We start from the raw sequence: 14,927 nt of genomic DNA on the forward strand, positions 1-14,927 counted from the left end.
CAGCAGTGGCCCCAGCCAACCCAAATCCCCGCACCACGAGAGCCCACACACCACTGACATGGAAGAAGGACCTGAAATGGGCCTCTGCAGTGGTCGCTGTCCCCCCAACCCGTACCAACTCAGTGGCCCAGCTGCAGCCAGACTGCAGCCAACCCGGATAACTCCCGGAGCAACCACCACCGCCCCCAATCCGCCTAACCCAGGCCACACGCCTGCTTGGGCGTGGCTAGCAGTAGCTACCTGAACAATGCCAAACCTGTGTCATTCCTGCAATGGATAGGGAGGTGCAGCTGTTTAGGCCGACTCAGCCCTGGCCCACACCACCATAAGGCACCCCAGTAACCACCCAGCAAGTCATCCCCCGCATTACAGTGTTGAAGTCGCAAGGATACAAACGCATGAATCAACTTTTCTGCATCACTAAATGATAAAGAAATTACGGAGATGAAAGAAGGCAATTCTCAAAACGGTTTTGATATGCATATCAAATGAGATCAGAGTCAATAGTCACACCAAGATTTCTTACTGCCTGATTAGGAGTCATTGTGCAGCCATCAAGGCTGAGCGTTAGATCAGATAGTTAGTTGTGTCCGACTTGAGGAGTAGAAATAAATATAGTGCCTGCATTGGGAAACATCTTGCAGCAGTGGTTCATTGGTTAACTGAGTTGGTGTGTGTGTGTGTGTGTGTGTGTGCGTGTATCACTCGGCGGAGCTGTCTTCTCTGAAGTGCCTTTGACTGGAGCAGACGTCTGTCAGTGTACATTCCGTCAGTCAGACGAGGGCAAAGGCCGTCCACAGACAAGCCATAGTATTGAGGCGTACTTGGAAGTGACAGATGTGGTTGGCTTTTTCCCCCTGCTCGTCCTTCTAGCCCGGATGAATGAAGAACACAGACTTGATGGGACGAACCAAAGACTTTCAGTTCAGACAAATTATATTTAAAGATACACACTTTATTTCTAGAGACATATGGCAATATTTTACCAAAACCATTCTTTGTTATTTTCTAATCACAGGATCAACCAGATTCCAAAGGATCTATCTATCTATCTATCTATCTATCTATCTATCTGTCTATCTGTCTATCTGTCTGTCTGTCTATCTATCCATCCATCCATCCATCTATCCATCCATCCATCCAACCAACCATTCACCCATCCATCCATCCATCCAGCCAACCATTCATCCTCCATCTATCCATCCAACCAACCAACCACTTTCACTTTCAACTACCCTAACTAACTCTATCTATCTATCATTCAAACCTACCAAAATAAGACTTTGCAAACACACAAAGTTCCTTCTGGAACTTCTTTTTCTAGTTGCCTATTGTTCTGTACTGTTTGGATGATGTGTAGTGACAACCCACATCCTCAAAAAGTGTGCACTTCAGAGATTCCACAGGGAGCTCTGCAGTCCAACAATTACAATGTTTCCCTTTCTTGCTCTCTCTCTCTCTCTCTCTCTCTCTCTCTCTCTCTCTCATGAAGAGCTCTCTCAACAGCCATGTGTCTGCTACAGTATACTGTAAGTTACAAGACTAGCATGCGAGGAAAAAATTAAGACACAGGGTAACAATAGGCACTAACCGATTTGTCCCACCTCTGCTGTGTTTGTCTGTGTTTGTCCTCTCAAACGAATTTGTCGGGATCTAGGCTCCTATTTTGCTCGTGCTGCTGCATGAGCCAGTGAAGGAGTATAGGACAACTACCGCTTCCCCCTGGTTCTGAACCCACTAAATTAGTCTAATCAGTGAACCTCTCAGAGCACTGCTTCTGAAAGATCTGTCACGTCCCTGTCTGCTCTCTGCCAGTCCCTAGTCCCCACAACATTTGCCACCGCCAGCTCACAGTGATCCTGTCCAACACCGGGTTCAACCACACTGATGGTATGTGTGTATGTGTATGTTGTATAAGATCAGTCAAGTGGGCACTCTGCTTGAGTACTAATTACTGTAATGCCACAGCGCCATGTCAGGAGAAGCTGTCCCACCAATGTCACTATAAGTGGCAAGTGGTTTGGTGCCAGTCGCTTAATGATTTATATTAGATTTTACACACACACACACACACACACACACACACACACACACACACACACACACACACACGCACACACACACACACATACACACACTAAAGCTGGAATGATAATAGATCTGCTGACTCACACCACTGACCATCTTCTTCTCACCTGAATCACCTCCCCTGCTTTTTACCAGCATTTCATTGAAAAAAAAAAAAGAGTTGATGAAAAGGAAAGTGAGATCCCCCCCAACCCCCAATCAAATTCCGCTCCAATCTCCTATAGATGAGAAAGAGATAAGAGCTAAGGTGACCCTGCTCTAAATGAGGCTGGCCTGGGTTTATAATTGGTTACATTGAGACATAAAATTGGTGCAGGTAGAAAGCCTCAGCTGACCCTGTGTGGGAGACTCATGCTATGAAATGGATGTTTGTGAATATGAGTAATCATGTTACAGAGAGTGGGAGGGGGTGCTTCCACCAGCTACAGGAAGCACAATCAGGTTGAACTACCATCTCTGTGGACAAAACTCACGTACTTACTCTGGACCTGATCCTTGGTCAAGGATCAAGGTCAAGTTCTGTGTCTTACATAGGAGATGTAGGGTCATGTGTTTAGTCCACCATACCTAGCCTAGACACCTGTCTGGTGTTCCATTAAAGGAATGTTTATTAAATACAGTTTGGCACAGTATGCATAATCCAAATTCTATATCATGACAGCATTCAATATGTCTTTACATGCACACATAATGTTCGCTGTAATATAATTCAAAACTCTTGTACATGTATGCAGTTTTATGAAATGTTCAAAGAGAGAGATAAAGTATTAGCAGAGATGTGGACGTGTCTCTGCTGAGGCTCCTAAAATAGTGCTTGTTACAAAGGTAAGATACCTTGGGATGTTATTGGGTCTCGGACAGACAGGGAGAGGATGGAGGGGCTGTCTTTAAGAGCTACAGACAACATGAGAGGTTACATTATTAAGCGTTCCCCTGCAGGAGTCTCTTATAGAGCTGTAAATCCACAAGCTTCTGTTTCCTTCCGCTTGCCTAAACAGTAACTCATTCTCCAGATCCCCCCTCCTTCTCTCTCTCTCTCTCTCTCTCTCTCTCTCTCTCTCTCTCTCTCTCTCTCTTTCTCTCTCTATGGGTGTAACCAACCTAATTAATTTCCCCTGCTCCGGCTGGAGGTGATCAACGGTCTCCGTAATTTAGTTGGCAAAGCTTACAGTATAAGTTGGAAGGTATGACAAGTACCACATGTCAACTGGTACACATATGCAGTCTGAAAATGAGGACCCTCCTTGCATTTTATAATTATTTATTTGATATGAATACCATACATGCTTGAAATGAGGCAGATTGGATTTTGGAATGGATTTTGAAGTGAGCTTCTCTCAGGCCAACTGCTCTGAGGATTTCTGATAGCTGACCTTTAATGTGTATTATACTGTATCCAGAAACTCACTACTGCCTCTGTGTGCTGCAGCCCTCCCAGTGCCTCCTATTGATCTACATACTGTACTATATCTACAACTGCAAAGGTCTCTGAGGAGTCTCTATCATGCCACAGCTCAAGGGTCTTATGCCAGACTATGAAAACATCCGACAATGATGAATTTCATGCATTTTGAAATCAGCCAAACTTTTTGCACTTTCACATGACATTGGCTCCCGTCTGCTACATCTCTATTCCAACTCTGACTTCAATTCACCTTCACTAATCCCAGATAGAGCCGCAGGGTCTCCAGAAATCACAGGTTTGCTCAGACATTAGTGATTCAACACGGATTATATAGGTCTCCCTGAAATAACACAGAACATCTCTATCTTGTGTTAACAGGCACAAAATGCAGGCTTAGACTAATACTTGTCTCTGCTACTGAGGTTTATTCAGGGTAGTAAAAAAGGATGAGCTAATTTTACAGGAAAATGTTTAATTATGCAAGGTAACCTTGACGATCTGTCTCTTCAAGCTTCACATCCTCTCCTATCAAGACCAGCAAGCATTCGTCACAAGAAGCATTGAAAGATAAATCTAAATAAATCTACGTATGGTAGCTTTAATTAGATAGTGAAGTGTACAATCTTGAATCAAAGTATGCATCGCTCTGCAAATAAACAAGTTTGTTTTGTGTGTTTGTTGTGTGTGATCATTAAGATTCAAGTGTGTGGATTATGCGTGGAAAGGCAATACCTGGGTGAATTTGTTTAAATTCATCTGAAGAGATGCATTGAGAGAAGCGCCTCATTCTAGTGCCATCTGTGCTCTTGTTTTATCTTGTTTTATCGGACACAGAGGAGTTACCACGAGTAACACATACAAGTTCTTAAAAGTAGATAAAGTTTAATTTTTTTCCAACCCAGTCTCCAAATTAATACATTCTGGGGGATCGTTTCTGCAGACCAAAGAATATGTTCTTATCTAGCTATAATGGCAGGTAAATATGACAAACCTTTTCATAACTGTCCTTGAAAAAGATGTACTACTTTGGAATTTCGGTAGCTCTTTACATTACAGCTCAGAATAAGTGGGTAATAGCATGGTAATAACCACGGTAATTCCCAGTAATTACTGAAAGTTACCAGTAACAAGAAATGTTATTACATGGTAAGGTGGACTGTAGTTTCCACCTAATTATTCTGCATGAAAAATGCTTGTTTCCATAATTGAACAGATTATTTTTTTTAAGTATCCATTTGGTAAGGAAGTTCATGTTACATCAATAGAAGAATTTTAACATTGTATTTACATAAATAGGCAACATTTTCAAAACTATTATTTTCAACTGTGAGATGGTCTGATGCTGACCGTCATCTGCCAATGTTAATGTTTTCAACTCATGTAGCAACGTTAGATGATGAGCATCAAATGACAACCTTAAGTCAACATTGAATATTTAAGCACCACATAACAACATCTAATAAACTGTTAATTCCAACCACCACCATGTATTTGTTGTTACTGGTATTTACAGGTAATTACTGAAAGTACCATGTGTATTACCATGTTATTACCCACGTATTCCGAGCTGTAATATGAAGTGCTGCTGAAATGGTATTATGTGACTTTCAAAAGGTTTTGAACCAGATTTGTGGTCTAATTGTTCACCTTAGCTGATCTGGGATGGACAGTATGTTCATTCCAAACAGCAACACAGGGATGCTATCTAATGTACAACACAAGGCTACGTTAATCGCGATGCATTTACACTTTCAAATAACACACACAGCTCTGGCCTAGTGGGCAGGGCACTCTTAAGACAAGTAAGCTAATGAAGTCATTAGTCATCAACATGTAACCAAATGGAAGATAACGTTACTGAACTAACTTGTCACAGCATGTCTTTTGTTTTTCTCTGCCCCATCTATTTCTACCACATTGTTACATAACAAGTGAGATTACATCTTTTCTCTAATATACTAAATACTAATCTATTACTGTTTGCCAATGTAATGAGTGTGTCATACTTTTGTGCAAATGAAATAACATTCTGATGCATCTGGTTCATATTTCTAGCAATTATGGAGAGAATGGCATTTATTTGTACATTTGAAGTCCAAGTTACATGTGTTTTTAATCTCCCTCTTCCTGACTTTAGGCGTCATTGACATTCCTCCCACTGTGTTTGTTTGGGTAAAAAGCTTTGTGCTCCAGCCTGGCCCTCCTCTGAGCTCAGTCGGAAAAACCTCAACGCTGCTGATTACCTCTGGGTGGGGTAAGCTGATCCGCCAGCTCTGGACAGAGCAGAAAAACAATGCACATCACTGAAGTTTGCTTGTTTTTCAATTGATTTGAGCTTTCTAACAGGAAAACATTGCAAGTTTGCAACTTCACTTTTTGGGCTAGTATTGCCAACAGTGAAATCTAGTAGCCTGTGGAAAGTAATGCATTGCAAATAATTCACTTTTATCTGCCGAGTGGTTCCTCCACATGAAGTACTGTGCCCTTCTCTGAATGGCTTCTTTAACGTTTTTCTAAAACCCAGAACCTTTCTCTCTGCTGACCAATCATGTCAGCTCTATAAGTCTAAAGGCCTGAGAGGGACACTTCATATAAACACGGGTCATTTGTCAAACAAAATAAAGTGTAAAAGCCCCAGGTATTAAGACCGCAGAGAAAGTACAGATCTATCTGGTATCACCTAAGGTCTAGAAATATGCTGAGCCTGCAGCTACTGTACAGAACCCCCACCCCTTCCCCCAGTAGAGGATTTTACAGCCCTGGTTCTCTACACAGTGAGAAAGTGGACATGCTGAACTTCATGTCATCTGGTTCCCACAGGGGTACTTTGCCATTACAGTACATTTTGGTCAGAGACCTTACATGATATTCTCCTTCACAGTCCACTGACTCAGGCTCAGATTTTCAGCCAGGGCCTGTTTTTGTTTGTCTCAAGCTACTGTTGGAGAACTGCATGGATGTCCATTTGAACATGATGTTGTTATTCTGAACATCAGGCTCTTCGGAACATTGGTGTGGGGTTGTGGGTCGAGGCTCTTTAGCTAAGCGTATCTCTGATAGCATGAATCATCCCACTGAAAACACTTACACCCTTGACATTTAAGAGCAGGACTCAGAGGGGGGCACGCATTGGTGGGTTTTAAATTTGACCTTCTCAATGAGTGCTTGTGTGAATGTTTTGATAATAGAAAATTGTTGAAAATGAGATTAGGCATATGACTCAAAGACCTTGGTGTGGTCCAGGGGGTAATTATTCTTTCAAATCAAAGTACAGTATGTAGCCTGAGGCTACAGAACATGTTTAGCAGTTATATTCCAAAATTCACCCTCCAGAATCCATACTTTAGCACCTTAACATACTCTACAACAACACACACACACACACACACACACACACACACACACACACACACACACACACACCCAAACTTATTATTTGTGGATCTGCCCTAACTACTAATCAGTGGAGGCTGGTGGAGATAGAAATCGGAGGACGGGCTGATTGTAATGCATGGGATGGAATGAGGAATGGTAACCGATTTCTGCTTCCACCAGCCTCCCCTGCTACTGATGCCCTCCTTCTTCTCCCTTTCCTCATCCGGCAAGGCACCATAGCCAGCCTAATTGGGCATCTAGAGGACAGAGTCGATCCTTCAAGGATGCATCCATCATGTCCTTCACGAGCCATGGAGTGCCACTGAGGCGGACAGGGCTGTCGGGACACTGGGTGTTTTCTTGGACTCAGAGAGAGATAAGGCTCTGACAAGAGAGAAAGGAAGACAGACACACAGACACACAGACACACATACACACACTAAGGAGTGGCCATGAAAATACAATTTGGCCATAGCAATACCGACATAGACTGAATAACTCAGCTTCCTAGCAGCTCTGTGGCATTTGGATCTTTTATTCAAAGCACAATATTTGACGCTCATCTGCTCTCATAATCTCCTTGGTCAGGTGGGCAATGACCTTTATGATAGTATAGAACAACACATAACAACAAAAAAGGTAATTTCAGGAAATTAATTAGCCATATCTGTCTTAGTATCATTTAATACATCCAAGTGACATTGAAACCAAGCAACAATTCAAACATCTATTTGATTTATGATTTTGTTAATCTGTAGTGCTTTCTATAGCACTGTAAATTGGACGGGAAAAAGAGCTCTTGAGGATACAATCCTGAATGTATCCCTCTATTCTGATACCACTTCGTCATCTCCAAGAAGGCAGTTGATGATGAGCGTCTCAAAACACTTGAACCGTATGACACCCGCTCCAGCACTCTCCTGGGAAACGGCCTCGACAGCTTGACAGAATCACTCTAAATATTTAAGGAGCAGAGATAGATGCTCTTAACCTCCTGTGGCTTTATACGCACCACCACTCACCAAACGCATCAACACAGACTGCACACAGACAAAGTACAATCTTGAGTGAAATTATGCCCAGCTAGACACCTCACCAAAGTCTTCCAATCAGGCTGGGCTCTATATGTTTTGGTGCCCTATGTGAAATAATTTGTGCCTCGCCCACATTAGGCTGCCTCTTGTATGCCATAGGGTCTTCAGACATCCCAGTCATTTCTGGCCTACTTGCTTATGTAAATTCTCTTGGGAACTAATCATATTGAAGCCTTTCAAATTCACCTATAATGCAAAGCATCATGAAGATGGAGAGGTGGTCCGAGAAGGTGTCTGCGAGATACGAGCTTTGAGGCCATCAAGGAAAACTGTCTGTCTACTCTCAAACGTCCAAGTCTGAAGGGAAATCATGTGTTGCACTGAAGCACCAAAACTTCTGACAGCTGCTCCTCCAGTTCTCTGGATTTTCTGCCTGTGTTGTTAGAGTTTCAAAGAACAACCACTCCCCATTACCCAGAAATAATTTTGATGGTTGTTAAAAAGACCAAAAGCCTTTGTCTCTGACTTGATTTCAAACAATGCACAAAAGCAGCACTTTCTTGTCTTTGAAGATTGTGTGGGCCTGTTCTGCAGGGATGTATCCACGAGGACCAATGAGGAGAAGAGGCATTTGTGAGACTTGCGAGGCAAAAATGAGCAGTTGTTCTTTTGCAAATTTGATTCTCTAGCTCTCTCTACACATACACAAAAACACACGCCACCCCCTTATCTGAAACTCATATTCCCTCTCACATACGGTGACACAAACACACTTTACCCTAGTCTTTGAATTCCCCTCTAGCCAAGAAACCCATTATTATTGTTGCACATGGCATTACAAGATTCACTTACAGCAGAACCATAAAAACATTGTTTCATTACCCTTTCACAAGGCTTGCTGCACATTGCTTAAACTATCCTGGTGTGGTCTGACAACTTGTCCCTGTGCAATCCATTTATACAAGCAAGCATCAGGACCCTGGATCTGTAGCAATCAGGCATTAGTTGGAGAGATAAGTAGCTGGTTGACACTGGAGACAAGATACACAGAGGAGGACAACATATTTGAATTGCTATGTATAAATCCTCACTACTACTCCATAGTAGGCTGATGTGCATGCAGTCACAGTACCTCTAACATGTTAAATTCAATGGAAGGACCAGGATGCAGTATTTCAAAATGTATGTGATCGGATTTCAGCAATCAGATTACATTAAATCATAGAATTGGGTATTTGAAAACTGAAAAATGTGACTGTGATCATTCGACTAGAGATTTGGATTTGGTAATCCAATCTGACCATTAATGAAGATTGAATGCAGTTTTTGCATATTTCAAAACTCAAAGGTAGTGATTAAGATAGTTTTGATGCCAAAAATCTGGATAATCTTGATCCCACTGGAAGGGTGGATTCATGGTGGATGTTGAAGGTGAAAGTCGCTATAACCAATAAAATAAGGTGGAGATGTTAGAGAAAAAAAAAAATACACTTCTTAAATACAGGTTAGCAATATAAATGTGTCAATGTGTTATATTATGAGTTATGCAGATAAGGGAATACATTTACTTACAAGTGACATGCAAGCTGTCTTTTCTTTTTCATTTTTTTCTTTGCTACCTTTCTTCCTGTAGTTCACTCATGTTTTTCTGGCTAAACAAAATGTTGTGTAACATTACCTCACCCAGTAAATGGCCTATACACTGAAAATCCAGGTTCTGTGATCTTGATCTTGTGTTATCTGATGTTTTGATACCAGCTCAAAATCAGACAAATTGATCTAATCCTGGATAGCAAAAAATGGGATGACAGAACACAGATCATTCCGATCCAGATTACAAGTTTTGAAATACTGGGCAAAGGAGATTGGATAGGACATACAGCATGAAATATATACTACAATTATAATAATTTATCAATTGCTTAATGTGTAGGGTGTCTGAAGGGTACGCATACATATAGTATGTTTTTGTGTGCAAGTCTACAGACCAGTAAGACCTATTGTGATAACATGTTTCCATGTGAAAATAGTTCCATCTACTGTTTGTTTTCTGCTATTGTACAGAATATCTCCAACTGTAAGAAAAAGCACATTGCAAATTCACTGCTGACAATACTGACAATCTCTTGCTCTGAGGATCAGGTCACATTGTCTGCCCAGAAGAGTCAGGAAAGGAAATACTATAATTTCAAAATTCCAAAAGCCTGACAATGCAGTGTGAATTCAATAGATTGCAGGGTGCAGACACTTATCCAGCTTAATCCTTACTTAATCTCAGCTCAACCTTGAGTTTCCATTTTGACAGGCAAAAAAATAAACTCAGCACCAAGTATTGTAGTAGTGTTTATTTAATGTAAATATTCATATTTAATAAAAACGTGAGTATTGTGAGTTTTAAGAGTTGATTATTGAACGTGTAGATAAGTGCATTCCCTCAGTCAGATGTGCTCGTGACAATCAGCATCTTGTGTCTTTTCTGTGAGTTCCTAAAGGGAAAACAAAGGAGGAAAGTTTAATCAATTCAATCAGTCTAAACCAGCCAAACTGTGGAATCACACATTTGACATTGTAAAACAGATTAATGTTTAGGAGAAATGCATACAAAATCTCCTTTTATTGTGCATTTCCAGCCAGCATTAACTGTCGTGTTGATTCTACCCCTCTCCGTCACCAGATGAAATGACATTTTTAATGCTGTGAATACCTTTTCCTACAGTACAACATAATTTAGTTTGACAGAAGACAAACATAACTATACCTTGTGACTGTGCCTGTGGTTTCTTCAGTTTATGAAAGTTGTGTGATCTGGCTCCATTCTTACTATTTTCAGTACCAGGGTTGGGCATGACTGCTTTACATGACTCTGTGGGACAAGAAATTGTCACGTGTATTACTGAGACACTGCAACTGTCAAATGTTCTTCACTTAAGCAACAAACAGGATAAACTATTATAACTCACATCAGTATCAAAATTCAATTGCAAAAAGCTTTGGTCAAGGGCTTACCAGTTTGCCATTTTTGCACCGTGTAGGGTTGGTTCTGGTTTCTCCATTTGTCCTGAAGTGGGATCGACATGGAGTGGTTCTCCTCATCCCTGATGGTGTTGCCTTGGTGACGGTGTTGCCGGGGACTCTCCCATGCAGGCATGCGTTGGGGCTTTTCGCAGGAACAGTTCTTCTCTCTCAGCTTGGCGTGAGGAGCCACATCACACTTCTCAGGCTGTCTCTTGGAGGACAAAGGCCTCCAAGAAACTGGGACCCTTCTCGGGTCATCGAGGCCCCTCCTATTTGGCACTGCCTGGCAAGAACTGTTCTCAGAAGTGTCTCCCTCGGTCTCATCTTCATTATGTGGGCAAGGAACATCAGAACCAGAACCTTTCCCACCAACCTTCCTCCTAGGGAGGTATTTGCATGCTGCACAGGTCTGCAATACAACCTCATCCCATGGTGAGACAGGGAAGCCTTGCTTTCTCAAGATCAAAGTATCCGGCCCCAGGCTGCCAGGGACATGTACTCTGCGGTTTGTCAAACATCTGGCACAAATGCGCTTTCCCTTGGAGCCCCCAGGGATCAGTGCATTCTTGTTGAGAGTTTGGCTAGCGTAGCACTCGTGGTCAGAGAGGCTTCTCCTGTCCACCTTCCCTCTGTGCCTGCACCTCTCTCCCTTTAGCCTGAGTGTAACAAGTTGATCTTTAGGATCTTGGTTAACCTTTCGCTTGTGGTTTGACAGTTCAGGTGGATGACAGCTGAGGATTTTGTGCTGCTCCTGCACACTCTGAGGCAGTTTGCTGTAATAGTATACATTCCCAAAGTCAGCTAGCCAGCTGGTTGAGGGAAGATATGCAGGCAACGACTCCAGAGAGTTGTCCAGCTGATCCTGGTCATCTACAGAACCTCTCTGCTGGCTCGTGTCTGGAGATGTGGAGGGAGCATCTATTAAGGAAGGACTGGATGTCACAGTTACCTCTGCTGTGGGGACCACCTCTGCCACAGGGACCATCTCTGCCATAGGGATCTCTGCTATGGGGACCACTTGAGCCACAGGGATCACCTCTTCCATGGGGACCTCTCTCATAATCAATTCCTCTGCCATGGGAACCTCCACCAATGGGCTCAGCAATTCCTCCCTGTGGGGCCCCATCAGTCCATGCTGCATCATCCACTCAGAGGGAACATGAGGTACCATGGACTCCATTGACCACACTGATGACTCCATCTTCCTTAGCTCTTCTAGATACTGCATGTCAAATGGCATGTGGAGGATTTTAAAGTGTACACTCTTTGAGCTATTCACACTCATCCCTCCATCGTCCCTTGCCAACTTAGAACCGCCATGGACCACCATTCTGCAGCCCATGTCTGATGTCACATTCGTCAGTTCCATCCGTGTTTTTGAGTCACAGTCTTCAAGAGCTGGAAACTTCTCTGTGGTGCCACTGGTGGGTGACGTGCCCACCATCAGGATATCTGGGCATGTCTGGAGACACTGTTCTGCTTGCTCCCCGACCAGACACAAGCCCTCCTCCTGTAGCACACTGCCCTCATGGATGGAGGCGCTACACTGCACCAAGTCCTTAGACCCACAGTGGGCAACCTCAGCAGTCTCGCGAGAGCGCAGGATCTTCAGCCCCTTGGGGATACTGCGGCATTCAATCCTCACCTCCTCCGCCTGGAACACAAAGCTGCTCTTCTGAGCCGTTCTGGTGGACCCTAGGTCCTGGTACTCAGGTGATCTCTCGTCCTGCGCAGCTGAGGTTGGGGACAGGGACTGAGTGCCTGTGCAGCTGGTGGAGGTGGAATTTCCAGTGTCAGAGTTGCTACAGGCATTCCCCCTAGATGATACACCTTCACTGGAAAGTGGGGAGTCAGAGCTGTGGGCTGTTGACAGGGGCTCGGTCTGTACCTCAGCGCTAATCATGTCCCTGGCGGGGGGGCCATGCTGGTAGCGGAACCTGCGGGCGTGGTAAGCCATGGTCTGATGGTAGTGGGGGTTGATCATGCGCCTGTAGTCCGCTAGGTGGTGCTGGGTGTGAGGTATGATGTAACCCGGTGCTTCCATATATGGACTCTGCTGATAGGGTGGCATAACCATGCCGAAACCTAAAGAACAGAGAAGACAATGACTAAGTTCACAACAGAGTAAACCTAGAGTGGGATTTTACTTCAAGGGAAATAATATTCAATGAAGGTGCATGCCATATACGGTACTTGAAATCTGTTCAAAAGTTTATCAACATAAGCTTAAAATTGTTGGTTTCCTTTCAATGTCAAGGAGCACCTAACAAATTCTGCTCTATATTCTAATATATAATAATTGTACACTCCAAAGATAGGTAGGGCTTTGTAATAAGAACAACTCGGAGACAACGATAATTTATGGTGCACCTTTCATATCAAAATGTTAAATACCATTTCTCACAACTGGTTGTCACTAGCGGCATTTCTTTCTTTCTTTTTTTGAAATGTCCATATACATCAACAACATCAGTATTTAATTGCTAAACCAGCAAATACAAGTAGAAAAAGTAAAGTGTAAAAATGTAAAGGTTATTGAGGAGGTCAACAATGCAACAACTTACCCATACCAGGGTAGCCACAGTAGGGGTTGTAGGGCATGGGCATAGGCATGGGCCATTGAAAGGGTGGGTATGGCTGGGAAGGCTGAACATAGAAGAAGGGTCGGCTGTGGGGCTGGGGCTGGTGCGGGTGCTGATCCTCAGGGCGTGGAGGTCCATAGGGCCCACGAGAAGGGTGGTGTGGTCCCTGGGCCGGCTGAGGTCCATGGAGTGGATTTGGGCCATGAGGGCCCAATCCAAAAGCATGTTGCGTTGTAGGTGCTGCTTCCATATCTGAAATAAAATAAGGTGAGAAAGGGGTGAGTGAAAGGATTTTCCCTCCATCTCATTATCAATAACGGTTTGGCAAACATTTTAAACAGCTTTTTGTGTGCCATCACACACACAAACTAGAGGCTGAACTATGTAATCAGAATGCAATGCTAAAATTAGCTATGTAAGCATTAATTTCAACAGCTTTAACATACATGCAAACAGACAATTACTTCCAACAAACCAAAATGGCTGTCCTAGTAGGATTTAAATAGACAATTGAAAAGGGTTGGCCTTCAAAACATGATGTGAGAAGGCACTCTGATATTGGCCGCATTTCGTTTTTAGATAATAGATAACCAATAATAGGGGCCCTTGATTTAGCTCACCCATTGGGTAAAATTTGCACTTTAAGACAAATGGGACAGATGTAATGTGCAAAGCCTGACCACACGGGTTAACTAAATCAAAAACACTTGTTAGCTACTTTGCTCCAAATCTCTCCACAACACTCTTTTTCTTGGCTTGGTACTTCATTTTACAGTAGTGCAAATACATGTCCATTTAATCAAACCTTATCAGAAACATCACATTGTGTGATGTTTTTTCACATGCATTATGAAAATTATATTAATTGCATGTCAGTCATTTAAAGTGCAGGTAATTTGCAATCATACACAAGCCTGTTAATAACTTTATAGCTGACAAACAGCTTCAGTAGTATACACAAGGGATTATTGTATGAAAATCAGAACAGCATGTCCTCATTCCAAGTATTATGATATGCTGCAATTAAACTAAACATTATCAGTATGGAAACACAAAGTGAGATTATGAGGAATCAATACGATTAAGTCATATACATAAGCAAATTCACCTATTCACATTCTAAAAGAGCCAAACTAATAAAATAAAATTGTCCCAGGTTGGAGTGCAAGAAAAATCTCTTTATTAATGATGCTCTGGTCATAAAACAGTTTGGCAAACCAACCCTTACAGAACATGCACACCACATGCCACCAACCCCTTGCTGGTGAGTAGGTTTATCAACATAGTGTAAGTCATAAGGAACTGTCCTCCGGGAGAAACTTGGGTCATGACTCCTTGGTTTACAAAAAACAAAAAACGGTGTCTATTAGTGTGCAGTGTATTGTGTGTATTGTGCATGCGCAACATTTTCTTCAATGCTGTGTGACA

The sequence above is a fragment of the Argentina silus genome (genome assembly GCF_951799395.1).
Source record: "Argentina silus genome assembly, chromosome: 1".
Lineage (NCBI taxonomy): Eukaryota > Metazoa > Chordata > Actinopteri > Argentiniformes > Argentinidae > Argentina > Argentina silus.